This window comes from Symphodus melops, assembly GCF_947650265.1.
Source record: "Symphodus melops genome assembly, chromosome: 18".
In the NCBI taxonomy this organism is placed as follows: Eukaryota; Metazoa; Chordata; class Actinopteri; order Labriformes; family Labridae; genus Symphodus; species Symphodus melops.
The window spans coordinates 19,781,295-19,809,135 of NC_136708.1; the positions used below are offsets into that span (position 1 = coordinate 19,781,295).

At 43.9% G+C, this 27,841-nt stretch overlaps 1 long non-coding RNA gene across 1 annotated transcript in view; it reads right to left on the bottom strand.

Annotated features, from left to right (window-relative positions):
* LOC306839638 overlaps positions 1 to 27,426 on the bottom strand; it is a 39,448-nt gene extending 12,022 nt beyond the window's left edge. The window contains exon 1 of the long non-coding RNA XR_013781225.1: positions 26,980 to 27,426. This is a non-coding gene — a long non-coding RNA (uncharacterized lncRNA). The remainder of the gene's footprint in view (positions 1 to 26,979) is intronic.
* Positions 27,427 to 27,841: the final 415 nt, after the last annotated feature.

Genomic DNA, 27,841 nt, shown 5'->3' on the forward strand with positions numbered 1-27,841 from the left:
ACTCCTGACCCCAAAGTCCACTTCCTTTTAGGTGGTCTTGGGCAAAGTTCACGTGAACAAGATCTCGAGATATCGAACAAGGAGGTGGACAAATGTATCACCTAATCCTTCACAGCTTCATAAACCCTCATCATCCACGCAGCACAGGTCCATACTGTCCTCTGTGCTGCACAGAACACGTACCACCATGAGCACTGCATTATCTGACTGTGTACAACAATCGACTAATGTGAATGTCGACCAGCGGAGAGAAGGAGAGGCAGCGTGGGCAAAGCACAAAAACAATCGCGCCTAATGTGAGAACGCCCTCGGGTGAAATAACCCCTTTCACCCAAATCTGTATGCATTTAAGATGATGTGACGTGGGCTTCTCTTCACACCGTAGAGACGGTTGAATAAACAGATTGATAGCACTCTTATTTGTTTATGTTTAGTGGGTTGAGAAAAGTAGAAGGAGCCGAGTCATTCGGCTGAGCTTAGCATCATAAACACCAACAATGGTGCAAACAGCGAGCCCAGGCTAAATCAGTTCGATGATTACAATGTCACCTACTTGAAGTGTAGGACTACACTGCAATAATATCCTGACAAATAAAACAATTAAAAAGGTCATTTTAAGACTTTAACATTTGTACCGTCTAAAAAGCTTTTTGAAGTCACTTTGTAGCACCCTGCTGCTGCTGAGCAGGTATTCCTACTTTAATATTAAACAAGGCTTCCTGTGTCCTGGCTTCACAAATAAACTCTCTGCAGACACCCGAAATGAGCTACTCACATCAACAATTACATTCTAGTTTGGTTATTACAAACAATGAGAGAGAGAGAGAGAGACATTCACAGATTTGTCAGACACGCGCTGCACACAGATGAGCGACATGCACACCTGTACAAAAACCCATTATCAGAGACTGTAACACTGACAAGTATACTCCAAAGGCCTCTTTCTCTCTCGTCCTCTCTCTCTCTCTCACACACCCTCATACTCACACTCTAGTTGATGGCAAACCCACTTTAAACACACTCACACTTCTGTCTGCACACACACACACACACACACACACACACACACACTGAAACACAAACAGTATTATACCATTATAAAGCCAGCAGATATACATATGTGAGAGAGTTACCCTGAGAAGAGAAGAATGAGCTGCTGATATTAAAATGAAAAACTGTGGACGCTTTCTTCAAACTACAAACAAAGGGAACATTTCTCTTTTCAAAGCTAAAACTCTCCTTTGAATAAAACGTTGGATTTTCTGTTCTGCCACTGCCTTGATGTTTTAGTTATTTTGTTTTTATGTTTTAAATCGAAATGCAATATTAAAAGACAACCACTAGAGGCAGCATATCGCCTTAAGTGTAACATTTTTAATGCTTGGTGAAAACTGAAACCTTCATTTTTACAAAAAAAAAAGTGTATTTCCAAACGTTAAGGTGCATCTATGGAAGGAATTCAGGAATTTGTATTCCTTGTTTTTGGTGCATTCTAACTGCAAAACGCAAGACCTTATATCAAAAGACAGCAGAAACAAGGAAGACAAGGTTTCTATTTTTAGGGACATATTTTTGGTTAAATAAAACATTTCTGGGACATTTTTCCCCTTTTTAATTTCCATCTTAGCCATTTTCTTGAAGAGCTGTATCGCTAAATTAATCTTACATAACCGCCTCTTATCTGAACTCGAGGCTTAAAGCTCTTCTCCAATTACAAACGTATCCCGCCCACACTGACAGAGCACCCCAGCTTGAGGACACTGGCCTCCTCTGTCCGTAATCACGCCTCCTTTTCATTCTCTTTTAATATCCAGATGTTATCAGTGCTTTGAACTCACGGAGAGAAGAGAGAGGGGCCACAAGACATCCAAGGAGTTAACACAACAGGGTGACACTCATTTCTCTGGTAGTGTTCACTGTGTGCCCTTTATTCAGTATAGATTCTATCTATTGTTTGGACTAGCCAAGAGCGAGGGTGAGCGTCGTGAGATAGTCTCAGTAATTAAGGATGAGAAATAATCACAGACCTTTCTGACTGAACTCATTTAGCTGCTGCTGCTGCTTCCACGGATGTTTGAGCAAAAAGAGAGAAATGCTTTATGAATAAAATGAAGAAAGACGGTGATGTTTTCTAAACTGCTACCTCTTTGGATGAAAGGTTGTAAAGTATTAAACTAATCATTATGATGATATAACATGATATGACTCCAACTCTCACACAGGATGTTGTTTTTCCACATCTGGCTCGTGTTTGCGTATCTCAATCTACTTCCTACCTTTACTCTGGTGAAATAGGCTAATTAGAAAAGTCTTAAGTTGTTGTCAATCATTCACCGCCTCTCAACCAACATTACACAACGCCGCTCGTGTCCTTTTAGCTTATGGCTCAGTTTGTTAATGAAGCTAACAGCTGTGTTCTTCGTGCTTGAGCAGGAGTGTGTGTCAACAGCCTCCCTGACCGTGGACGCAGGTAGACTGCAACTTCAGCACGTTCAAAGAGCAACAACACACCCCCTCTCCCTCTCCCTCTTTGAGTGGACGTACACTTATCACACACATGCAAGGAACAAAAAAAGGGGGGAGGACCACACAGAGAAGCTAAATCCTATTTGAGGTCAGAACGAGCCAGCATCAGCTCTTAGCGTACCCTACGAGCTCCAGCTTCAAGGTCTACACTGGTTTCTTTTTTTAAGTTTTTATATTACGCCCAGTGTGGGCAATATTCCCATTGTGTGTATTTAGTGTTTATAATTCAAAAATTACTTTTAAAATATATACACAAATATGTGTTAAATAATTAGAAATCTAATATAATAATATGAATTTGGGGAGTAACCGTATCCCCTATAGAGCTCTTAGGTCCGGCCAATCAAAATACAAACCGTACAAAACTGAAGAAGGGAGCGGGGACGAGAGGGACAGACACAGACAGAGGGACAGACACAGACAGAGGGAAGAGAGGGACAGACACAGACAGAGGGACGAGAAGGACAGACATAGACAGAGGGACGAGGGGGACAGACAGAGACAGAGGGACGGAGGGACAGACACGGACAGAGGGATGAGAGGGACAGACACAGACGGAGGGACAGACAGACAGAGGGACGGAGGGACAGACACAGACAGAGGGATGAGAGGGACAGACACAGACAGAGGGATGAGAGGGACAGACTAACACAAACTGTGACCACCCTGATATAATAAATGTTGTGTAACTTGTGCTGATGTTTAATGAGGTTCACACTAATAAAAACACAAACAACACACACACATTACAGATGTCCAATTAGATGAAGAAATAAATTAGACACATCCAGACAGCAGTATGTGCAGGTTGGTACACACCAACATAAATACACACAAACACAGGCGTGCAGACGGGCCAGCAGGAACAGCAGCCCCCCCATAATGTGATTTTGTCTCGATTAAAATGGTGGGAATTGGATCTGAGGTAAAAGGCCATGTCAGGGGAGAACAAATGGGAGCGGCGGCACACGGTGGAAGATGAACGACTGTCTGGGAGATGGAGAGATGAGGTGGAGGGGAGATGGGGGGGGGGGGAATGATAGGAGGGGAGGGAGTGGCTCGGCTATGGGTCTATATTAATCCATTATGGAGCAGGCTCCTTCCCTCATATGTGTAACCTTGCTCTCCTCCTCCCATGATGATGGCGCTGACCTCCTCGTGGAGAAGAAGAAGGAGAGGGGCAGGACATTCATCCTCCTCATCTTCTTCCACCTTTTGTTCAGGGTGGTCTTCTGCTCTTTTCTACGATATTACTTTTTGCTGTTTTACCGACTCGCTCCTTCAATTTACCACCATTAAGTTTCTGTCACTCCTTACGCTCTGCTTCTTCTTCTTCGTGTCTCACTGCTTCTCTTCCCTGTGCTTTCAATTCTCCGTTTCTTCTCTTCATCCATTTACCACTTAACAACAAAAGGAGTGTGGGGGGGGGGGGGGGTTTATGTATGCCATAAATGCACAACCAAATAAGGACCACCGTTTTTAGAGTTCACACTCAGCAATCTGTACTGTGGCCCCCGAAAAAAAAAGTTTGTTTGACGTAGTGTGAGCGCTGCTTGTCAACAGGGGAGCGAGGGAACTGGCAAACTTTGGACCCAAAATGGGCAAATTTTGCAACGACAGTAGAAACCCTCCCTAAGGGTTCCCATCTGACAGCGTTCACTCTTGTTATTCTCAAGCATTTAAAACTGACAGCTATAAACGATCCCTGCATTATCCTGGACGGATGTGCACCAAAGAGTGAAAATTAAAACACAAAATCAGCTTGAAATAAATACTGTACGGATCTTTGTCACCCTCTTCATTTTCCCTCTTATACAGCATCTCCTTTAACTCTCCATAATCTGCATGTCTGTTGATCTTCATTCACTCTGGACTTTAATTCTCTTCCCACTTCTCACACTTTCATCTCTCACTCCAAACAAGAAAAGTGCAAAAACTAAACCCTCCCGAGCTTCCTCCTCGTGTTGCTTTCTTCCTCTCTCTCTTCCTCCTCCGCTCACACAGCTCTGACCTGACAGCCACTTATCTGATTATGTACCTACAGACAAGGAGATAAACATGACCAGCTTGTAGGATTCATGTATTCTGCCATAAAGCTTTTTGACGGAGAGTATATCTACAAGACCCGGGTTGAACACGAGACGCTGATAACATCAGACAAGTCGTGTTTGTGAAACATCTCCACGCTGTTTGCGGACCCTGAGTTGATGTGACAGTTAACATATGTTCTGTCAGGAAAAGCATATATACAGTCGTGTGTGTGGGACAGCAATGTTTCAGATAGCGGACATATAAGATCCATCTGTGCTCGAAGGAAGTTGTACACAAAGAGAACCGCGGTGGACAAAAAGCCTCTTTGAACTGCAACTGTGGTGCATTATGGGGGATTTGTGAAAGAAATGTTTGGCCATATAGTTAGACCTCGGTAGAATCATAATATTTATAATTATTGGTTAAAATAAAAAGGTTTGTTCCTACCTTTTAATTTACAGTTGTTCAGAATCTACTTCTGTCACTTTTTAGAGATGTTAGAAATATAACAAGTGTGCACCGTGTTTATGTCTAAAGTCCCCTCAAACTGGTCTTAAACAACCAATATGAGACCTGATAGAATCTTTAAAAAATGTTCAGATTACAATATTGTTTTTTTGTTTTTTTGTAACAGTTTATAGTCGTCACACAGGGAAAACGTCCAGGCGCCATTCAGCCTGACAGAGTCGTATTTCATTTGATAAAAAGGCTGGACATGCTTTAATCATGATCACAGCAGCTGTTAGGACAGAAACGGGCTGCGTCGCAGAGAGCTCCCTTGGGTGATTCCGGGCGAGAAAAGTGATCTGTGATGAATCTCTTGTTAAAAGGTCAATAGAAAATATCAGCTGGCCAGATTGCTTGCATTGATTTGAACGAGAATGTTTCGGAGAAAGACATTTTGCAGCAGCCAGGGAACAGCACGGAGACTAAAAATGGGGCTGCTGAAAGGCCAGCCTTGACGATGATGAAGATTTCCAAAGAAATAACAGCAGAAAATGAGCGAGGAAGACTGTCTTATTAAACAAGCAGCACTGAGACTGTTTTTTTTGTCTCGCTTCAGGTCGATGTTTTTGGGACAATATGCATTTTTTCTGTTATATAAAGAAGTCACACAAAGTGACCAGCATTAGTCTGCTCTTCCCCCTCCTGTCTATGAACTGAGAGACCTACAGGGCAGGGAACCTTTGGGTGTCTCCCGGTTTGATTCGATTCGATTCTTGGGGTCACGATTCGATGATGTCGAGACTTCTTGTGTGTTAATTTGTCTTTGAAGACCACAGCTACTGTAATTCTAACGCCGCCATCGTAAACCACAATAACATGCTCTCCATCCTACTAGATCAAAGGTGAAGGTCGCAAAGGTAACCGACCAATGAATCGCATATTCAACACTTTGTTCTCAGAGTGATGAGTCGTGCTTTAAAGTCTTGAGCAGGTCCCAGTAGATGCCTCCCTGAAGTGAAAATGAAAAGTATGCTCTTGCATTAACACTGCATAGGTTGACATGTAGGTGTGTCTATGAATGCATTAGGGCATGGTATGAAGGTGTGAAAGAGCATATGAAAAAGAGGGCGAGGAGGAGGCTGGGGAGATGGAGAACGGGTGGATCAGTGTTGACCTCTGGACCGCAGAGAAACTGATGAAATGACTCTGCTGCTGAATATTGTTTTGAATGGAGCCAACTGTGAGATGGCTTCCACACACACACACACACACACACACACACACACACACACACACACACACACACACCTTCAGTGCCACTTATGGAGTGCACTCGTGAAAGAAAATGTCCGATCTCACATGGGTGGAGGACACAGAGGGAATATATGGAGAGGGAAATAAACGTTAGAAGGAAGGGGATGTGGGAAATCAAAAGAGAAAAATAAGAGGGGAAGAATGTGGGTAGAAGACAGAGGCAGGCACCTGAAGAGGGAAAAGGAGAGAGAAAGAGGGGGGGGGGGGGGGGGTCTGTATAAGAAGAAGAAAAATGAAACAGACGTCCAAAATAAAAAGAGAGGCGAGGACAAGCTGTGAGAAGGGTGAAATAGAGTGCAACTTACTTGAATGGCTCTCAGGCTCAAGCTTTCGACTGTGGCTCCTCTTGTTCCGCTTTGACCGAGCCCGAGCCAGCTAATGTATCGATCTGAGACGGGGGGACTTACTGAAGAGAGAAGAGAGTCATTTAAAGTTGAGTCTGACTTACTGTCACTCTTAAAAAAAGAAAGAAAAGAGTTACAAAACTCCTGATTATTCCTCTCTCTCTCTCTCTCTCTCTCTCTCTCTCTCTCTCTGTTTCACTCGTCACGTCACTGCTGCGTTTGATATCCAGCGCTCTGACATTATGAGACCACGCCTCTGGGCATCCTGTTTGGCCTCAATGTGTCCGTTAAGTGTCCTGTTGTTTCAACTTTCATGAATCCGCTGGTTCACGCAACTTTCCCGCTCCAGGGTGAATTCACTCAGAATTGTATCGCAGCTATTCGTAGCTCTCAAAGCACGTGCGTCCTTTCCCCTCGCTCTCTGCTCCGTCTCAAGGTTTCATTCACAAAAGATGCTGCACTCATGGCGTTCATGCATAAACATGCCTAAAAAGTCGTCCTCCTCCTGGCAGTGTTCTCCTGATTTGAGTGTAATCTGCACCTTTTACTCTGCACGCCGCTGACCCATGAAGACGACGAGCTCGGACAGGAGAGGGAGACTCGATCAAGTTTATTGCGACTGCCAAACTTGAAGGAGTTTCACCGTTTTTAAAGAACTCTCCCTCCCAGAAGGGAGCGAGTTCAGCGCTCCTCGAGAAGAAACAAAACATGCATCCTCGTTGAGCACAATCAGCCCGGAGCCTCTCACACACGTGGATCAACTGTCGAGCCGTGTGCAATGTCAAAGTCAATGTCGTGCAAAGAGAATAAATGTGTGTTTTAGTCATACAACACGATCTGTGAAGAGATAGATGCTTCATTGATCCCGAGGGAAATTCAAGTAGTAGAAAAATACATTAAGCTACAGTTCATCACAGAATCTACAATAAGAAAGAAGAAGATGCAAAGTGCCGAGGTAGCAGTCTGATGACTGAGTATGACTGAGATATTCTATAGTAAGTGGGGTGAATACTTTTCTCTAAATCTCCTTATGTGCTCCTGCAGGGTTTTCTGGTTATACTTAGCACTGAAGGCAGCAGCTAAAAAAAAAAAAAAAAGGTGACTCAAAGTTTGGCTGCTGTAATCTGAAATGTTTGCTCTTCCTAAATACATACAACACACGTGTACGCGGTCGATCCTCGGTCTGCTCACCAAAAGTGTCCGACTCGGCGGCTCTTCTTCCTCCGCACACAGCTCTATAACAAACAAAGGAACATACATTTCTGCTTTTCAGCCACACTGTTGGAAATGCATTAAAAGAAATCCTGAGTTGAAGGTGTGTAACGATGTGCAGCCTGCCTGCCTGCCTGGGGAGGAGAACACTCACAGTGATGTTGTTGTTGTTGCATTAAGAGAACATCACAGAAACAATGGGAGCCATGACAGGGAGGAATCCCCCCCCCCCCGAGACTCCGCGCAGAGATACCACAAACTGCAGGACCAATGCTGACAACTTCCCCTGAGGAGGGGACGAGGAGGACCATGTCCGTCTGCTCATGGACATGTTTTTGTCCTCACACACACACACACACACACACACACACACACACACACACACACACACACACACACACACACACACACACACACACACACACACACACACACACACACACACACACACACACACACACACACACACACACACACACACACACACACACACACACACACACACACTTTTGTGCATTGTAAGCATTCAACATGTTTATCCAGATCACAATCTGAAGTCATTCTGCAAATAAACGTCATTCTTAATCTCTTAAAAACAGTTGTTTTTTTGTTTTTTTTTAAATGCCGACAAATTATTTTGATGGAAATTTGAAATGAATTTGTTTTCACTTAAATTAGTATCAGGATCATAAACAATCAAGCAGGTCCCATACTTCTACATTAAATTCTAACGGACTGTTTTTCTTGCCTTCAACATAACGTTGGTGCAGTGCAGGTCATCGTACCCTGGACAGTGGTTTGGACTTGTAAGTGACTTTGTTATAGTGAGATATAAGAAAAGATCATTTTAAACAGCATGCACGATGATGGCTTTTTGTTCACACTCATGGAGTCTTACAGCTGCAGGGTCTTATAGTAATATTAGAAACTCTTCCAAATGTTCACTATGGTCACTCATTTCCTGGCTGTCACACGATATCTGATGGATGGGGACATTTCCTTACTGATATCATGTTTTCTTATCCCAGATTTCTTATTACCCGCAGGTAGACGCGTTCATCCTTCTCACTGCAGATAGTATGAACACTTCCACTTTGTCTCATTCCACTTCCTCCCTGTGTGCCTCTTGCTGGCAGGAGATAAAGAGGAGGTGACACTTGTGTGGGTAAGATGATATTAATGCAGCTCTCGGAGGTCATTTATTAAAAGAAAAATGGCTTATTACTGTCCACGCATGATGAACACAAAGGATGTGTTCTCTATTCAGGTTCCGCAGCCCTCCTCTCCCTCCTCTCCCCGGCGTGAGCGACTTGTTTTCCCTCCTCTCTCGTCTTCACTTACTAAGTCGAGATATGTTTTGACTCTAACCTCAGCCACAGTCTCGCCCCGGCTCCTTCCTTTATCTTCATCTTCTTCTTTTCCCGTTCAGGCCTGATTACCTCGGAGGACAAATTACAGCCTTGTATCTATTAGTGCCGTCCAGGTGCTCTGGCCTATTGAGTGATCACAACTGAAAAGGTCTGCAGAGTACACACACACACTCCTGCCAAAGCCTTCAGCTTCAGATGAAGTCTCCGCACACACGGCAAAGGACAAAGGAACAGGTCAGGGCGGAGATGACATCATTTTGGTTTCACACCAGCTATCCGCTCTGCGCTCAGGTTGGCCAGCAGATTTACGATCCGCTCGCGTTATTCTAACCGGCTGCTCTCTCTGTCCTTCTCGAATAAATGATCGCACACAGGGAGTAGATTTCATTTGTGCCATGCCGAGTCCCCAGTCAAATTAAAGTGAGTGTTTACTGGGGATAAACGCAGAACAGCCTCTGCACAAAAGACACGCCGAGCCGCAGGAGCGTAAAGAGGAACTGTGTGAACTTCTCGCTCAGTCAGCTGGGAACTTGTTGGAAAAGACGACACCTCTCCCTGATAAAGAATAAAATTAAATATGATTTCTCCTCCAGAATACGTGAAGAAAGCGGCAACACAGACTACACGGGGGGATTATTGTATGACTCTTAAATAAAAGTCTTCTTAATAAAACAACAGAATAAGGCGGCACCAGTGGCCTAGTGGTTAGTGGATGCTCCTCGGTAGCAATAAGCTGGGAGCCCAGGTTCAAATCTGACCTTTGACCCCTTTCTCTCTCTCGCTGCCATCACTCAAAACCCCTAAAATAAACCTTAAAAAAAACACACACATGGTTTTAACTGTGTATGAAGGTTTAATAAACAACATGAACACTCACTTATTTTCTCCAGTGTTGTTGAGTCACGTTTGTCTGCCGGTTTGCGAACTGTTTACGTGCAGAATCCTCCAGACAGAAGTGAATTCTTTGGATGTCTGAGTGACACTGAGTGAATGTTGAATCATTCAAATAATAAGAGATGCGACACAAGCTTCTTTTGAAGCAGGAGCTATCAGACACTGTTCTTTAAATTTCAGCTTCACCTGGCTTTAACACACACACAGGTTACATATAGGGACAGGTTTATTCAACTGAATATGAGCTAATGCACCAAACAGTAGGTAAGGAATCTAATGAGCTTGGAGATGTCGTTATAAGTGAGATGAAACAGAATCAAACACCTTAAACAACACGCTGACGTTACACACACGCGTGTGTGCGTGCAGAAAGTTCGGCCCGCTGCTCCGTCATGACTTATTAATGTTCTCAGATGACCTTCTTCACTCGAGAGCTATTTCTGGGGGACAGAATGATCTTTGAATCATGTGCCAGCGAGCCAATCTCTCGCCCTGCTCATCACTCTCCTGCTCAACACTCCTCACTTCTTCTCCTCCTGATCCTGAGAGCAGGGGGGGCCGACGAGGGGCCGACGAGGGGCCGACGAGGGGCCGACGAGGGGCCGAGCTGTGAAAGGTTAGAGAGAGAGTGTGTGTGTGTGTAAAACTGGGACTGAGTCGGATACTACAGAGTACTGTGTGGTCTGATAATGCCAGGTCATGCTTGTCTGACACTGTACGGTCAAAGGGCACCCTCTATAGGTAACCAAGCAAATTACATCCTCTTACAAAGGTCAAGGAGGTCCTCCTGGAATTCATTAAAACCTAAAAGATATAATAGTGATATCCTCAGAATGTAGCTAAAGGACTACTGGGCTGTAAAGGTCTGCATTTTAGGTCATTCAGAGCCCAAAGGAGCAACAATTATGATGCGAGTATGGATATATTTTAAAGGAAAAGGATTCAGTGTAGTTTTTAAACAGCTGCCTCCTTGGAGCTATAAACTTGTTCTTATTCGGTTCAAAGCTATTGTAACAGCGTCAGCCTCATAAAAGCACCTACAGCTCCTGCCAGCTCTGAGTCCATCTGGTTTCTGACTGACAGCTCAAAATGAAGCAGGAATAAGAACGGAGGGTGAATGAAAGAAGGCGAGGTGAACCACTGATGGAGCTTCATGCTGAAGGTTTATTATGTGCAGCTGAGAGATTCATGGGTGAGAAAAGAGGAGATGCAACACTGAAAAGGAGAGGAGCTTTTGGGTGGAGTCAGGTCTGCTGTTAAATCACAGTTATTTAATGGACAACTATAGTAAGAGATGCAGCACAGGAAGAAGTCAGTCAGCGGGCTTCGAGGGTCCTCGGGCATCCCATGTGCTGCCATGAAAGTTTTTCTGAAGCTGCCAGTAATATGGTAATCCTGATAACCATCTCTGCATAATGAAAGGCTATTTATCCTTCTGCTAGCTACTTGTGAGTCACATTTCTTTTATCAAAATCAACAATGGAAAGAAGTAGCCGGCTGTACTTTGGTGAGAAGTCGACAGTCTGAATATTCATTTTAAAAATGTTGACACATTGTGAGACTTAATTTAATCTCCGGACAAACAAATATCCAGCAAGCTCAAAAATGTGCTCTCGTTTTTCTGTGAGGCCGTTTTTCAAAAGCCCTAAAACTGAAAAAATTAAAAACGAAAAAAAAAAGTCTATTCAAATGAATTCTTTCATCACTGCGACGGGTTAGAAGGGAGGGAATAACGGAGACAAAGGGGGAGATCATTTTAGAATGACCACATGTGAATTAATGGGAAATTAACTCCCACAATTGACCCCAAAATGGCGGTGATGAGCAGGAGGAAGTACAGGTGTTGGGGGGGGAAAAACAAGAGCAGGTGTCCCGGCTGATTACACCGTTGCATCAATTAGGCTGATGATGTCACCGCGCTCACCTGTCTGTACGAGAGAACATGAAAAGTTATCGTCAGCACCCGACGCTCCCTCCTAAAGAGCCATTATTGTGAGGTTTTAATAAAAACGTTAAAAGTGTATTAGACTGTATTTCAAATTGAAGGCGACGGTACATTATGAGGGATGTGTTGGTTTGTGACATCATCAGCCTGATTGATAAAAATGAGAAATCAGCTGATATTTACTTTACCTTCTCCTCATGCACCTGCTTTGGTTGATATCAGACCAATACAATGGTACATGGTCTATGGACTGATTTATGTAGCATGTATGTATATTCATCCAACCACTCAAACTGTTTCTTATTAAAAGCTACATTTAACTCATTTAAGCTGAGATGTAATAAACTCTTCACACATCTTACACACAAGCAATTAGGTGTGAAGTGTCTTCGACAATCGGTTGCGAGAGGATCAGATAATTGCATCGCGGGTTTTCGGATTAGAAAATAACCTGCTGAGCCGCAGCGGCCCCTTCCACAGCCCATCATCAAACGATATCCTTCAAACGTTTCATACAACATACGTCACATCTGCAGCAGCAAGCACGCCGTGGCTGGACCTTTGTAATGATTGTAGTCACATCCGTGTTGTTGGGTGAAGACACGTTAGACTGAGAAAAGAAAGTCGTGTTGTTTTTGGAGCGGATGAAGAGGAGGGATGGAGGATCGCCTGACACAAAGACCACCTCCAGGGACAGTGGGGGTCCCCAGGTCTCTAGCACCGTGACTGGGGGGGGGGGGGGGGGGGTCGAATGTCAATCAACTCTTATGCAACATTGCAGTGGAGTATGACACTGACAGAGACTGTTAGAAAGGATGAAGGCTCAGTGAAGAAGCCTCTTCATGCTTTGCTCCCGTCACAGTAAGCCCGCCCTCTACGCCGTCCTGCCACTCAGCTGACTTAATGCAAAGTAAAGTAACTCTTTACTTCTTTAATGACAACTTGCACGGCTGATGATGGTTCTCGAGGAAAAACAGAAAGCTGTAAAAGAAAAAAGCCTCGTCCTGATTCTGCTCTTTATGACTGACACTGTGCTGATATGTGCACGTCCTGGAAACATGGACTGCAGCTAAATGGCATTAACAGAGAGAGATAACTTTGTGCATGCTTTATGGTAAATGTGTTGAACAGTGCTCCTTTGCTGAGAGTCTACAGGCAGCGGGTGCATGTTTGTCAGTGTGAATGTGTGTATATTACGCACGAGTGAGAGAACACTACCTCTTAGTTCCTGTCGAGGCTCCCTGCAGGTTTCACTGCACCTCGCCTATTTCACATCAAACGCACACTGAATAAACACGCCGCCATTCTTCTCCCTTTCTCCCTCTCTAATACAGACATACACACACCAACACACACACACACACACACACTTTCACATAACTGCCAAACTGGCAACCTGCAGAGTCTTTCACAATGAGACTCCAGTTCTGCTGAAATAATAACAAAAAAAACACTACCTGTGATCCTGCTCCATCCTTCTGCACTTTCTTTTTTTTCCTCCTTTGAGTTGTGAAATCGAGTTTACCCAGCTTTGAAATGTCAGTATAAATTCTTACACTATCTTAATATGAAAGTTTAAAAAACAGCCATTAGTCAATCTGCTTCGATTATCTTTTGACAGTGACAATTATACGTTGCTTCTAAATGAGCCGTTAAAAGACTTCGAAGGAACGGTGCATCTAGACACTTTCAAAAACTTAAAGACAGAATATGTTTTGCAATGATCGTGATCGTAAACAGCACACGCGTGTGCATCTAAGGCTAACCAGGAGAAAAGAAACAGCTTCATCAAAGTTACTGAAGTAAACTGTTGCTTGGCTTTTTAACGTCCCAGAAGAACACTGAAGAGGACGATCAGAGAAGCTGAGTTTATAAGAGACTTAAGCTCCACAGCTCGGTCTGTGTTCAGCGTCACGTCATGCACACTGGACCACAGAGAGAAAAGAAGAGCCGATCACCTCGTCTCAATCAGCCACGATTCTCATCAAAGAATAAGCTAACAGCCCTCCACCATGGCCCACATCGAGGACAAAACCAACAGACCAATCACAGAGCCTAAAAAGCAACTTATCCTTGATTTCTGACAGGGCAGGCAAGACTGTGAAGGCCAGATAACAGACCTCAAAGATCTCCACATCCACCCTTTGTTTCCATAAATCAGAGAAGAGATGGAGGATGATAATGTTGGCCAGCAATCACAAGAAAAACAGATTATTGTCCCTGAGATTAATCATGGGCACTCTGAATAACCTCCTAAAGCAGAAGGTCTCTCTCTTAGCTCATGACAAACTTCACCTGAACTTGTTTTGGTGCAGTATTGTTTTTAATTATCACAGCTGGAAAAAGTCCCAGAAAAATAAAATAAAAAAAGTTGGGGCCACAAAGGCAGCAAACAAATTATTTCAGGATGTTTTTATTTAGCAGCAAAGAATGTGTCCTTTGTGTACAAAAGACAGGAAGTTAAATGATTTTCTCCCATCTGCTGTAAACATCCAGCAGTCTCCATAATAATAAACAACACTGGAAATATATTGCAAAGCAGCCCATTGGAATATTTCTCTCGCATAACTGCATTGTGCTGATTTATTGTTTACAGGGCTTCTTTTTTTTTTCTTTCTTGCATTCAGTGTAAAATATTGCAGAATTAAACTGTTTCTGCTCTGTTGAATCACATCACATCATTTTACATTATGTCGCCGTTCACATATTGAACGGAGGCAATATCAAAGCCCAGCAGCCTGAAATAAGTCATTCTTGAATTGGATGGTTGATCACATGTTGAGATGTGTTTCCCCATCACTCTGCAGGGAGAGATACTCATCTGAAATGTGAAGCAGGAAGCGGCTGGTAAGTGGAATGCATCCTTCCTACGCGAGTATCACGTGTTTACTCATGTAAATGATGTCACAGGCATCTCAAGCTTTCCTGACATAAACACATGCCAGACATCGAGACGACTGATGAAGCTAAAATGGTCAGAGACAGTGAGTTAGTATTATCTATTGGATACCATCTATTGAACTTCCTTCAGTATTAAGTTAAAGTTAAAGAATATATATGTATTCCCAAAGGTTAAACTAAGTCGGTGGAAAGTAGGTGAAAACCTCCATCTCACAGTTCCTATCATGAGTGGTGATAATCATTTTACCCATAATCCCTCCTCTGCTGTCAGTCTGATCCAGGTAAGAGAGCAGAGCAGTCAACATGTCCCTTTTCTTTGTTCTTATTCCCGCTTGTGTTCTTCCCTTGTCGAGCCTGATGTCATTGGAAGCTGCTCATCTCGGGGTTACCTATAGAAACCTGTGATTATCACACACAATAAGGCCTCCAGTCCGACAGAGAGGAAGAGAGCAGGGCATTGAAACAGAGACAAAACACCCCAGAGAGGCACACAGCATGCCTGCCCATACGGCTCTTTTTAGTCCTTCTCTATAGAATGAGACTCCTGAAGCCGTGTGAGGGCATGACATCTGAGATGTAGCGCTGCTCGCTACAAGGCAACTTCACAGCCCGATCTAAAAGGTCACTGTAGGGAGACAGTAAAGAGAGAGAGGGAGGGAGAGAGAGAGAGAGAGAGAGAGAGAGACAGAGAGACAGAGAGAGAGAGAGAGAGATGAGCAGGGAAAGAAAAGGAGCAAAATGAAAAACAACAGTGAGACGCTCAAAAGACAGGGACAAAAGAGCTTCCCTCTCCTGCTTGCACCTCGGACATGACTAATAAATCACCTTTACACCATCAATCACCGGGGCATCAAGTGCGAGACTCGCGCGATCGATCCAGATGCCTTCGCAGCCAAAGAAAAACAGAAGAGAGACAGACGTGTCACGTATGCACGGGAGCACACGGAGAGGAGAGAGAAAGTCAATGGGGAAACACATAGAGCGTGTACAGAAGCACACATAGGTCCTGTACAAAAAGCACTAAAAGGCCATCAGTCACCTGCGTGCAGAAAATGAGCATTGACTTCATGTGACACGTTTTCACAGACTTTAGTTTAAGGAATAGATTTTGTAATTCTCTAAAGGCAGATTCCAGTTTTCTCTAGCAGAGCCACGCTATCCTACTCCACGTCAGCCTCTTTCTGCTCACGAGGCCCGCCTGTTTCTCCGAGTCTTTGACGAACGCAAAATGTGAACAAACCAGCATGCTCGGGTTTTTTTTTTTTTTTTTAGAGAGTCAGTAAGATCAATGGAGAGTCAAAACAACCACTGCCACAGGACTCTTTAATGCTCTCCTTTTGTGTGTGTAAACTGAGCGATCGGTGTTAGAGGTGGTTGGAAAATTATTTGGAGAGAAATTAATTAAGAGACCGAAATAATAAAGGCCCAGTTTGACCAAAAACCAGCTAAAAATATCTGATCTGGAATGGACCTGCGAGGTCTGCTGCCACTGAGAGCCAAGTCCACAATGAATGGAAGAAAGAGGACAAATGGATCATATCAGGTCTGAATAGTTTGATAAGAATATCCTAAGATTTTACGCGCTGCCAGGAAGTAAAAAAAAAAAACGTGTCTCTATTTTGTATCTCAGTACAGATTTATACCAAGGCAGCAGGATGACAAGAAAACAAAGTAAAATGTGTCTCTTCTTCTTGGAGACGAGTTGCTGTTAGGAGATGATGTGATCAAAATCCTTCTCTTAAAAAAAAAAACAAAAAAAAACATGCTAACAAATTCCTCGAAAAAAAATAAAAAAAGAGTGGATTTTGTAAACTCTGACCTCCTCTGAAATTACTCTGACCTCCTGTTTCTCTCGGTAAAACCCACCAGAACGTTCTCTGTGTAATGAAGTTCCTCTTCCTCGTTCTGCCTGCAGCAGGAGGAGGAAGGCGAGCACTTTGTGGGCCTCCATGGATGTTGCCTTCAAACGCCTCCGATCCATCGAGGCAAAAGTGCTGAGAAACATGAGAGACTTTTATTTTTAAGACAGCCTTCCCTAATCTAATTACCTCAGCAATTAGACTGCGCTGTCATAAAAATGAGCCAGCAGAAGGCGGCGCAGGAGTGGCGACATGCTCTGTTTGCCTTGGCCAGCCCGAAGACAGAAAAGCACTTCTGAGAGCTGGCAGAAAATGTCATCAGTTATTCTGCCTGTGGCTTGTGTGTGTCCAGGGCTTTTGTCCACGCTATGGTGCGAGTACGTATGTGGGGAAAAAAAAAAAAAGACGCCGGGCACACGCACATTCTATCCCAGGATGGCAGCTTTGGCTCCACTTCACATCTCGTCCCGTCTTCATCAGGAGACGCAGAGTGTTCTGATGCTGCTTTCAGGAACACATCCATACCTCCTCGGTGGCGTGAGTCACGTGTTTGGACTCCAGCCTCAGCTTGTTGGCTAAAGGTACAGTCACACACAGACGGAGAGATGAGAGGCAGCACGCGGCTCGGTGTAAGTACAGACGGAACGGACGAAAAAAGGAAGTGAGGGGAGAGGAAACAGAAGAGGGCCAGGATGAGGAGAGCTGGTTGATATTTGGCCATGCAAGAGAGAGGAAATCATTTATACTTTACATCACTTAGAACTGTGTGTGTGTGTGTGTGTGTGTGTGTGTGTGTGTGTGTGTGTGTGTGTGTGTGTGTGATCTCTTTACTGCCCAGTCTCCCACAACACTCCGTCTCACTACAAAGTCAAACCAAACCTGATTTATTATGTGTTTCCCTTGACGGGACATTATGGCTGCTGATTAGCATACACTGGTGGGTGGAGAGTGTGCACTGCGCAAACACACACACACACACACACACACAAACACACACACACACACACACACACACAAACACAGATTTATTAGCTTCATTATATTCTGCGTGGCCTGTGCATTGTGCAGTGTATTACTTTACAAAAGTGCTAGTTGGTTTTCAAAATGGCTTAAATGGTTAAACTTCAAGAGATTCATTTGCAATATGAAGGCCTGATTGGGGGGTGGGGCCGGGCCGGGCCCCGCCGGGGGGGTGGGGGGGGGGATCATGTGCTCATAGAACAGCCAATGAACACTGCAGCACCTGCCTGCATAGAGGCGGAAGCTGTCACGTGAAAGTCTTGTGTGTTTACCCGTTAGCACTCTGCACACTTAAACTGGGATTACATTTACCTCATGATCCAGAACTTTCCCCTCATTACATATGGACGTCCAGCATTGGAGCACTCGAGGTGAGTTTCAACAACATTTCTCCAAAAACCTGAACGATTTCTGTCACATCGAAGCACTGAACATCGGCTCTTTGGTTAAAACATTTCTACTGGCCTGTCTGCACAACAAGAACAGGACGTTAAACCTGGATTCTCTGCTCATCGAACATGAGCAGACACAACTACTGAAAACACAAAACTTTTTCCAAAAGTCCTCACAGACTGAGCTTGACCACAACGTGTTGGTGCACCACCACCCAGCGTGCACAGGAGCAGCTGATTTAAGTTCAGCGAGCCTGGTGTCACCCGGGCAGCACGTGAGGAAAAGAGGCCGAAAGGGAAGACACTTCTGGAACGTATTCCTTCAATTCATTCACTGCTTCCTCCATCTCTTAATTAAATCAATGTCCCCCTGCTTCTTTCACTTCCTTCTTTCATTTCCTTCTCTCTCTCTCCCTCTCTCTCTCTCTCTCTCGCCCGCTCTCTGCCCTGTGTGACTCCCTGGCTGCAGTTGATTGATGATGAGAGAAATCTCCCAAGGACAGGCGCCTTGTTAAAGACAGGCCAGTGTGTTCTGTCTGTGGAAGCAAACGGAGGGATTGAGGTGGTGAGTTTTTTTTTTTTTTTTTTGGGGGGGGGGGCATTACAAAGAAAGGATCACCCTTATATCACCCAGCTCCAGCTTCTATATATTTTACCTCTATGTCATCTTCCTTTTCCGTCATAGCTCCTTAAACTCTTCCTAAACTTTCTTCTCCATGTTTCCTTCACCCTTTCCTCTGCTCCCCGGCTCTCCTTCTCTTCGCTGAGGGATGCCCTCCTCACCAGGGGGAACTGCAAGATGGGGGTGATAGCTGTCAAGTGTTGGGGGGGGCGGAGATAGGAAGAGGAAAAAGAGGGAGCCTCTGCGGTCTATGCCGAGCCCCCTACGAGGCCCCTTCAGGGGGGGCCACAGAGTTAGAGACAGGAGGCCAGTGGAGAGAGAGACGAGCTTCGGTCTGATTGATGACAGCGGAGGCCGTCGTATTCATCACTGCCCCACATCAGCCTGCAGAGAAACGCCGTGTGTTGCCAAGACTGGTGGCTTTTCTGCCTCTGGATGGGGTTTTGTTTTTTTTTTCTTCTACTTATCCGGCAATTAATTTAGAATAATGAGTGATGAAGCATACGCAGAATACATTAAAGGTAAATATGAGATAAATAAAGGATGAGGATCAGTGAGATCCAGGAGGAATAGTCTGCATGGGCAGAGTATAAAATGTGTTTTGTTGATCTTACATGATGCTAGACCGGCTCGTTGGGCTTCTGGGCGTTCGGCGTTTTTCACAGTTTTGTGACATTTTATGCGCTAAATAATGATCAACATCCAGTCTTGAATATTAATGGGGGATCCATCCAAATGGAAACAAAGAAAGCGACGACGAATGTCTGGGATTATTTTTTGGGAGGCGCACGAGATGGGGGGGAAAAAAAAAACAAATCAATGATCTGGCGTTGTTAAATGTTACATGAATAGAAAAGGCTCTTTGTGGAAACAGATCCAGGAGGAGTCACTGTTAAGAGTTTCAGAGAGAGAAGAAAACATGAGCACTTAACATGAGGACGTGAGCACCTGAACAAATTGTGATAAATTGATGCCTTCCGCGGTTGATTCGGAGAGCTGCGAGGAAATGTAAATGAATGTAAATAGCTTTGTTTTAATTCACAAGCCAAACTTATTGAGGCTCTGAGTGCCTGATTAAACCTCCAGCGTGCAGGACACACACACACACACACACACACACACACACAGACGCAGGCGAGGCAGATCATTACTTTGACGTCCTCTTTCACACGCACACACACACATTCAAACACACAGTCATGCTTCTTATTGTCAGATGCTTAGACGCTCATTAAAGAGGAGACACTGTGACACTCTCGGAAATATTTTTATGATTCCTGAAGCGAGGCCAAGATCATTCTTTTCATCCCAGAATAACTACAGCTGTAGTGACACTGACAACATAAACAACCTCGAGTATGCACGTTAAGACAAACTTATTACAGATACACGCTGCGTTCATCCCCCAGCCTTGAATCTGTTCAGCAGAGCGTCCTTCCTTCTAATGCGACCAACTTCTCACTTATGTCACTTTTTCTTCCCTTTCCTCATCTAATGCTGTCCACTTTCTCTCTACTTCCTCCTCCCCCCCTCTCCTCTCCCCTCCTCTCTTCTCTCCTCTCCTCCTCATCTCCTCTCCCCTCCTCTCTCTTCCCCTCCTCTCTCCTCATCTCCTCTCCTCTCCCCTCCCCTCCTCCCCTCCTCTCCTCTCCCCTCCTCTCTCCTCCTCTCTCTTCCCCTCCTCTCTCCTCATCTCCTCTCCTCTCCCCTCCCCTCCCCTCCTCTCTCCTCCTCTCCCCTCCCCTCCTCTATACTCATCTCCTCTCCTCCTGTCCTCTCCTCTCCCCTCCCCTCCTCTCTCCTCATCTCCTCTCCTCTCCCCTCCTCTCTCCTCCTCTCCCCTCCCCTCCTCTATACTCATCTCCTCTCCTCCTGTCCTCTCCTCTCCCCTCCCCTCCTCTCTCCCCTCCCCTTCTCTATACTCATCTCCTCTCCTCTCCTCTCCCCTCCCCTCCTCTCTCCTCCTCTCCCCTCCCCTCCTCTATACTCATCTCCTCTCCTCCTGTACTCTCCTCTCCCCTCCCCTCCTCTATACTCATCTCCCCTCCTCTCTCCTCCTCTCCTCCTCTATACTCATCTCCTCTCCTCCTGTCCTCTCCCCTCCTCTCTCCTCCCCTCCTCTCCTCTCCTCTATACTCATCTCCTCTCCTCCTGTCCTCTCCTCTCCCCTCCTCTCTCCTCCTCTCCCTTCCCCTCCTCTATACTCATCTCCTCTCCTCCTGTCCTCTCCTCTCCCCTCCCCTCCCCTCCCCTCCCAAGGCTCCCCTCAGACTCATACAACATTTATGACTGTCTGGAACATATGCTTGCAGCAGGAAACTGAAGGGCATATCTTCTTATCTTCTTAAAAACTAATAGTAGTGCTGTCTAACATCTTGTAGGTATCTGACCGGGAGACTACCTGGTTCTTTTAACACCATAAAGGACGGCGTTACACCGATACTCTGCTTAAAACCTTTGCAGAAGCAAAAGCACTCTTGAGTCAGAGACGTGTTTCCTCACAAGAACAGAAGCCTTATTTAGCTCCCATGCAATTATAAACAAGAACATTTGTTGTCTGCACACATCGAAATGCAGTGCGGAGTTCAGCATGGAGGAACGAGCAGCAGTCGTGGGAGAAGCCGCTAACGAGTGGGGTTTGCATTCGTTCGGATAAAAACACAACAAGACTTTTTTTTTTTGTTTTCCCTCTGCGTCACATCGACACGTCTCCACACCGGCGATCTGTTTAATACAATCACAGCAGCAACAGAGCAGCTGCATTGCATTGCTCAAGGGCACCCTGATGGTAGTTGTTGAATCATTTCAGATTGAGTTTCGCACCAACAACTTTCCTGTTACAAGTCATTTCTCTGCCCTCACGGCTCCGCTTGATCTGCTCGAATTTCTCTCAGTAGCAGCACGGTGCTTTGATTTATAGCAACAACAATTGTCCTTGTCGTAAAGGTCGCTTTATTAAGTTTAAGTTTGAGGTTCATTTTGAGCTGTTCAAAAAAAAGACCCTGTGTAATGTTCTACTAATTACAATCAGAGAGTTTGGATCCCTGTGGTGGGCGGTCTAATTGTATATAATAACCGTGTTAGCCGGGTAGAGGGAGGATAAACTCTTATAAAGATGTAAAAGTGAAAGTGAGTACTGTGGAAGTTCTTTCAGACTCTAAACAGAAACAAAGGCCTGGAAGCAGAAAATACACTACAGAGTTAGGATGCAAAGACTTCAGTCAAGTCTGATTCTGTAAAAAAAAAAAAAAAAAGTTGTGTATTTGGGCAGGAGCTCTGTCAAAAAAAAAAAAAGCAACAATAGAAGTAACAGTCAGTTTCATTAATTCCCAGCAAACCTCACAGCCTGTGGCATGTGAGGAGGCCTCGATTCAAAAAGTAAAAAGTCAGAAAAGTAAGACAGAGACAGCCAAGTGAAAACGATTCTTTCCTTATTCTCAGTCAACAGCCGTTCTTCTCGAAGGACGAGTATCTCCAGACCCGACAGAAAAAAACCCCATTACCCAGCATGCCATCACGTGTACACAACTTCACACCTCTCTAAATCTATCCCTCCTGTGTCATCAGCCCTTACAAATAGCCTGGGCCCATTGTGAATCACTTGTGATGACTTGTTTAGTCATCCAGTATCTCACTGTTTAAAAGACGTCTCGTGTGCAAATCACAAATTTATCTTTGTGGGGACTAGAAAGACAGAATATCAATCTGTTTGGTTTAATATCTCAGATACCCAGTTTTTGCTTTCAACAGCACGTCATCCTGCACAGACAGGCATGTTAGAATAGAATAACATAGAACTGAACAGAATAGAATAGAATGCCTTTATTATCATTACACAAATTGTACAACGAGATTACCTGGCGTCACCTGAAAGTGCACGCAGCTAAAAACAAAAACAACATGAAGAATATAAAAAGTGACCCTAGTGGGATATGAGTGGTACTGCAGGACTCATGTACAGTTAGCAGCATCATAAAAACGTTTTTGTTTCCTGTCAATTACTTCTAAATACTCCACATGAGTCAGTCACTTCCTGAGCTTCAGGTGCTGCCAGCGAACACGTGCTGCTGCTTTAGAGCTCAATGCATCACTATGGGCAGACTGAACAAGTAACCATAATGGGCTGGTTTTTACTACCGTCCTTTTATTGGACCTGGCTCTTTTATGTGGCGCAAAGCCGTAATAGAGCGCCACTGAAGTCCTGAGATGGAGTTTAAAGAACAATTCCATCAGTTTATATTTCAGACGCTCTCGGATATCTGCGCCTTTACTCCAGCCATTTCAATCACGTGCCTCAATTATGAAAGAGGTGGATTTCTTTTGTTGCTAATCTATCTTATTTGCTATTCAGCCACTTAAGGCCGTTTCACTGGAGCTCGTATTAGACTACTGGGCTCAATGGGTATTAATATTGGATGAAGTGGGAATATAATAATGTGAGTTCCCTTCACTGGAGGCGAACCACTCTTCGTGCTTTCTCCCAGGCTCTGCTGCGATACGTATGGAAGAATATTAATTACTGTCGAGGCTTTATGGTTATTATTATGATTTCACATTATGCAGCTTCCAGGGGGCGATCGGTGGAGGGATGCTCAACATGTGAGAGCGCCACTTGAGATGATGAGGAGAGAGAGAGGTTAAAGAACGACTGGTGCTTTTTTTTTTTCCCAACATGTTCTTTTTCTTTCTTGCTTCCTCTGATTGTCTCGCTCTTGTATTTCTGATTGTTTTTCTCTCTTATTCAGGGAATTTTTTATTTTTTTTTCCTGTCGGTAAGAGTCTCAATTTTTTTTTCTGATTCTGCTTCAATCATTTCTGCCACTTTCTCCTCCTCTCTCGCTCTATATCCTCCTTCGAGGAAACTTTATCTTTCCTCCTCAACCTCTGCCTTCTAACCACCCTCTGTCCCCCCCTCCCCCCCCACTCCTTCCCAAAGGCACAGTGGTTTAGAGGGTTTTAGGTGATAAATACCCTGGACCAAGAGCTCACCAGCCACCGATTCCTGCCACTTTACTGTGTCACATTGTGGCCGAGGCCTCATTAAAAAGGCATTAGCCTCCTCTTGGTCCCATGATGGAGGCCGTGTCTGGCTCAGTCACTGCCGCGGGGATCTATTTAAAAGTGGCGGCAGGAATGGATAAGGAAGAGAGCGAGAGATGGGGGGGGAGAGAAAAAAAAGAGATGGCCATGTAATGAAAGGGAAGATGTGGCTGCAGCGGGGGAAGGAAAGGCTTTAGTTGTATCCCGTGTGAGGATGAGCTGAGGTCCAGGAGATAAAGGGAGGCAAAGGAGGAGGAAGCAGAGATAACTAGCTGGAGTGGAGTCCACTTGCCCGTCCCCGGTGAGATCATGTGCTCTCTGAATTTAATTGATACCGGCCAATTAAAAGGCACCCGGGTTTCACCTTGACGGGGTCAGGAGATGTGGATTCAGGGGTCAGGCAGAGGATGACGGGGGAGCTGGGAAGCGAGGTGAAGGGAGCAGCATGAAAATACAAGAGCAAGCGTTCGCAGCACATCATTAGTAAATAAGTAGTGTGGTGGTGACGACAAGAGAGGAAAGAGTGGAAGGAGAGAGGAGGTGGGAAGAGGAAGGGGTTAGTGTGTGGAGGGGGGGGGGGGGGGGGGGTAAATGATCGAGAGGGCTTTTGAGCCGTGGTTACAGCAACATCTGAAGCGTCATATAACAGACATTCAACAGGACTGAATCTGAAAGAATTTTGTGTTTTCAAAAAAATGACTTCAGACAAAAATCGGTGTCTGTCTCCTAAAGAGAGACACGACCTGAGATGAACGACCCGGAGGTTACAGCTGAAACCACAGCACTATAGTTAGAATAGTTGCCTTTATATGAATGCTACATGTAGTTAAACCACTCAAGGCTAGTCAAAAACATGAGACATCAGGTGTTTTTAAAAGGCACATGTAACTCTTTCTCGAGAATACATCCCTAACTTTCCTTATCCTCGAGTTTTATTAAAGAAAGTCCATGATGTTTATTTATACAGGAAAATCCAATGTGATATGGCAGCAGGTGGTCAATATTTACCCTGCATTAACGAGCTGGCAGGTGCTGTTTTCATTCGCTGATCTGGACTGAAACAGTAAAGAAAAGCATGACATGACAGCCATAAAATGGAAGAATTATTTAGAAGTCCTCAGGTGGGCCGAGAGAGAGACACAGAGGAAGACAGGCAGACACACACGCAGACAGTTTAAACGTCAATAGAAGTCGCCTCTGCCCTCCTTAGTGTGATGCAAGGATGGAGAAGAAAAAAAAATAGAGAGCTGTCAACGTGTCTGTCATTCCGCTGAAGAAGTGAAAAGGTGAACGTGAAGCAGCTCGATGAAAGGACGGGTCAGATAGGTAAGTGTTTCCCAGGTGCAGAGGAATGTGTAGCTAATAAGGAAGTCTGGGGGGGAAAAAGTCTCAGAGAGACGATGCAGATGAAAAGGCAGAGGTCAGACAGACAGGCTGAACGCAGGCACATATTGTGATTTTATTTTAGTGGAGTTTACTTTTCATGACGGTCGGATTTTGCAGGTTATTTCTCAAGAAAATAAAGTTTTCGAATGAGCAAATCTGAAGTGAGCCACCGTGTTACACGTGGACGCTGTGCTGTGAATGATTCGGGGCTCAGCCAGGCATGCAAAGTGGAAAGTGTGAAGTAACACTGCAGATAAGGAAATACATTTAATATCATGGGCACAGCAAACTTTCAGTCCTCTGAGGTGTTTTCGTTCTCTCAGGCACTTTGATGTACGGTAATGGTTTTTACGTTTGGGCCACTTAATGAATCTTCAAACATTTGTGCCTATTGTTTTTCTGATCTAGTCATTAAAAGGCACAAACACACAAAGAAGAATCATGTTTACTCTGCTGTCTGAGTACTGTGGACGCCACCGCCAGAAAACTAGCTTCAACAAATCACATCTGTTGTTTACACAGCTGCATTTGTATTATGAAGTGAAAGTTCTATTACAGTAAAAAATGAAACTACAGCGATGAATGTTAACACTTTTCCTGCTCTTTTTTCTTTTTTTTTAAACAATCCCCACGATCTATCATGTCCTCTGAAAGAACTTCTACAGCTCATCCTCCTGGCACTATAAACTCTGCTTCCCTAACTCGTACTTTATTTCTGACTTATTTTTAACTTTTAAATATCAAGCTGTTCTTTTTTGGCTTTAGATTTTTTAAGTTAGATCAGTTCACACGGTCTTCTGGGGCTTATATTGATCGAGCCTTGTCATGGCAAGTCCTGAAAGTGTCGGAGTGAACTCCGGAGTGAAGTTCAATATGAAGTAGTTTTAAAGTGTTTTGAAAAGTTAACGGGTGAAATGATTGAGGTCAAACGAAGGTGAGTCTGCTGTGTTTAAGGTTAAAGGGCCACCAGGGCCAGACGGTTAGTTTAACACTCACATTAAATGCTCTTTTTTCACAAAAGCGATATTCAGTAAAGAAAATTAGAAAAGGTCATCCAAACAAAAAGGGAAGAAATAATATAAATTAAAAAAATAAAAAAACCTAACAAACTGAAATACAGGATTAGTGTGCTTTTACAGCACCAAACCAAAATGAAAATAAAAAGGCTATTCAGCATTTAATGAGAATATGTAAAAATAAATAAAGACAAATTTAATGTATTTTAGGCTTCATAAAGTTGTAACTATTTTTTGACATCATTCAACTGTGAAGCTGATAAAAAATAAAACAGATCAGTGGTGAATATTTAAATTGTAATTCTTAGATTAAAATGTTCACATCAAATAATGTTTTTGCATGTATCAAATACATGACTTACACATTGCATACACTCAGAAAATATCACAATCATTCACAGTTTAAAAACAAACCAGGGATTAAATAGTCCATAGAAAACTCTCAGACGTTCTCCACAGGCCTAACACGATACAAAAACAAATAGACGCTTAATAAGATATCATGTCACGTTAAAAAAAAAAGGTCCTGTCCCTGCTGACTAAACAACACGAACACTTGTAAATGTCAAGATAAAAACGAACTTTATATTTGACCAAGTAACAAAAACAACCTACAGTAGCTGTAAACGAACAGGCAGACATGAAATCAATGTGACTCACCTTTACTTCTCTTAGTCTTCAAGGTGTGGAGCTGGTCGTTGTCCATGTAGTTAAATATCCGGTGCACTTGTTGCTTTGATGGAAGTTGACTCGCTTCGAAGCCTCTTTTATTTCTCTCTCCTTCTCTGCTACCTGGCTCACTGTAGCAGCGAACAGTAACTGTGAGCTACAGGCTAACATAAAGTTGTTTCCCATGGCTATAAAATGTTACCTATACGCAACGACTGGGACGAATTAAGATACTTCCACTCGTTTATTTATTTATTTTTTGCGTAAAATATCTTATATGTACGGGGGGTTGCGGTGAGAAGCTAATTAAACTCACATCCGGTGGATTTTTCCAGAGTTTGTCCAGCAGCATCTTTGATTGGTTTAATTATCCATAACCCTGAAACCTGAGATCTGAGATCTGCTGAGTCTCTGGACATTTTCATGACGCATCTAAAAGCTCACCTGTACAGACAATCCTTCATGTCATTTATTACCCTTCCTAATGACAATTTTTTTTTTTTTTTGCACGTTTTTTTCTTTGTGTATCTTTTCCTGTTTTCACTTTTTGCATTTGTGAAGCACCTTGTAACAAATTGTTTTAAAAGTGCTTTTTAAGTAAAGACTTACTTACTTATCCTTCTCATCCCATCACATCTTCAGATTCCAGATTTTAGAGACTAATGCACCCACATATGGCCGACATAAATTATGGATTCAGCCTGTCCTCATACAACTGCAGTAACCTTAATATACCTGAATTTAATAAAGGAAGAAAGGACGAATAAAGCAAGAATAAAGTGATCAAAACAGTCTTTTAAACTTTGGCATAACTTAGTTGTGTGGTTATTTAGATTGTTTTAAACTTTGTTGA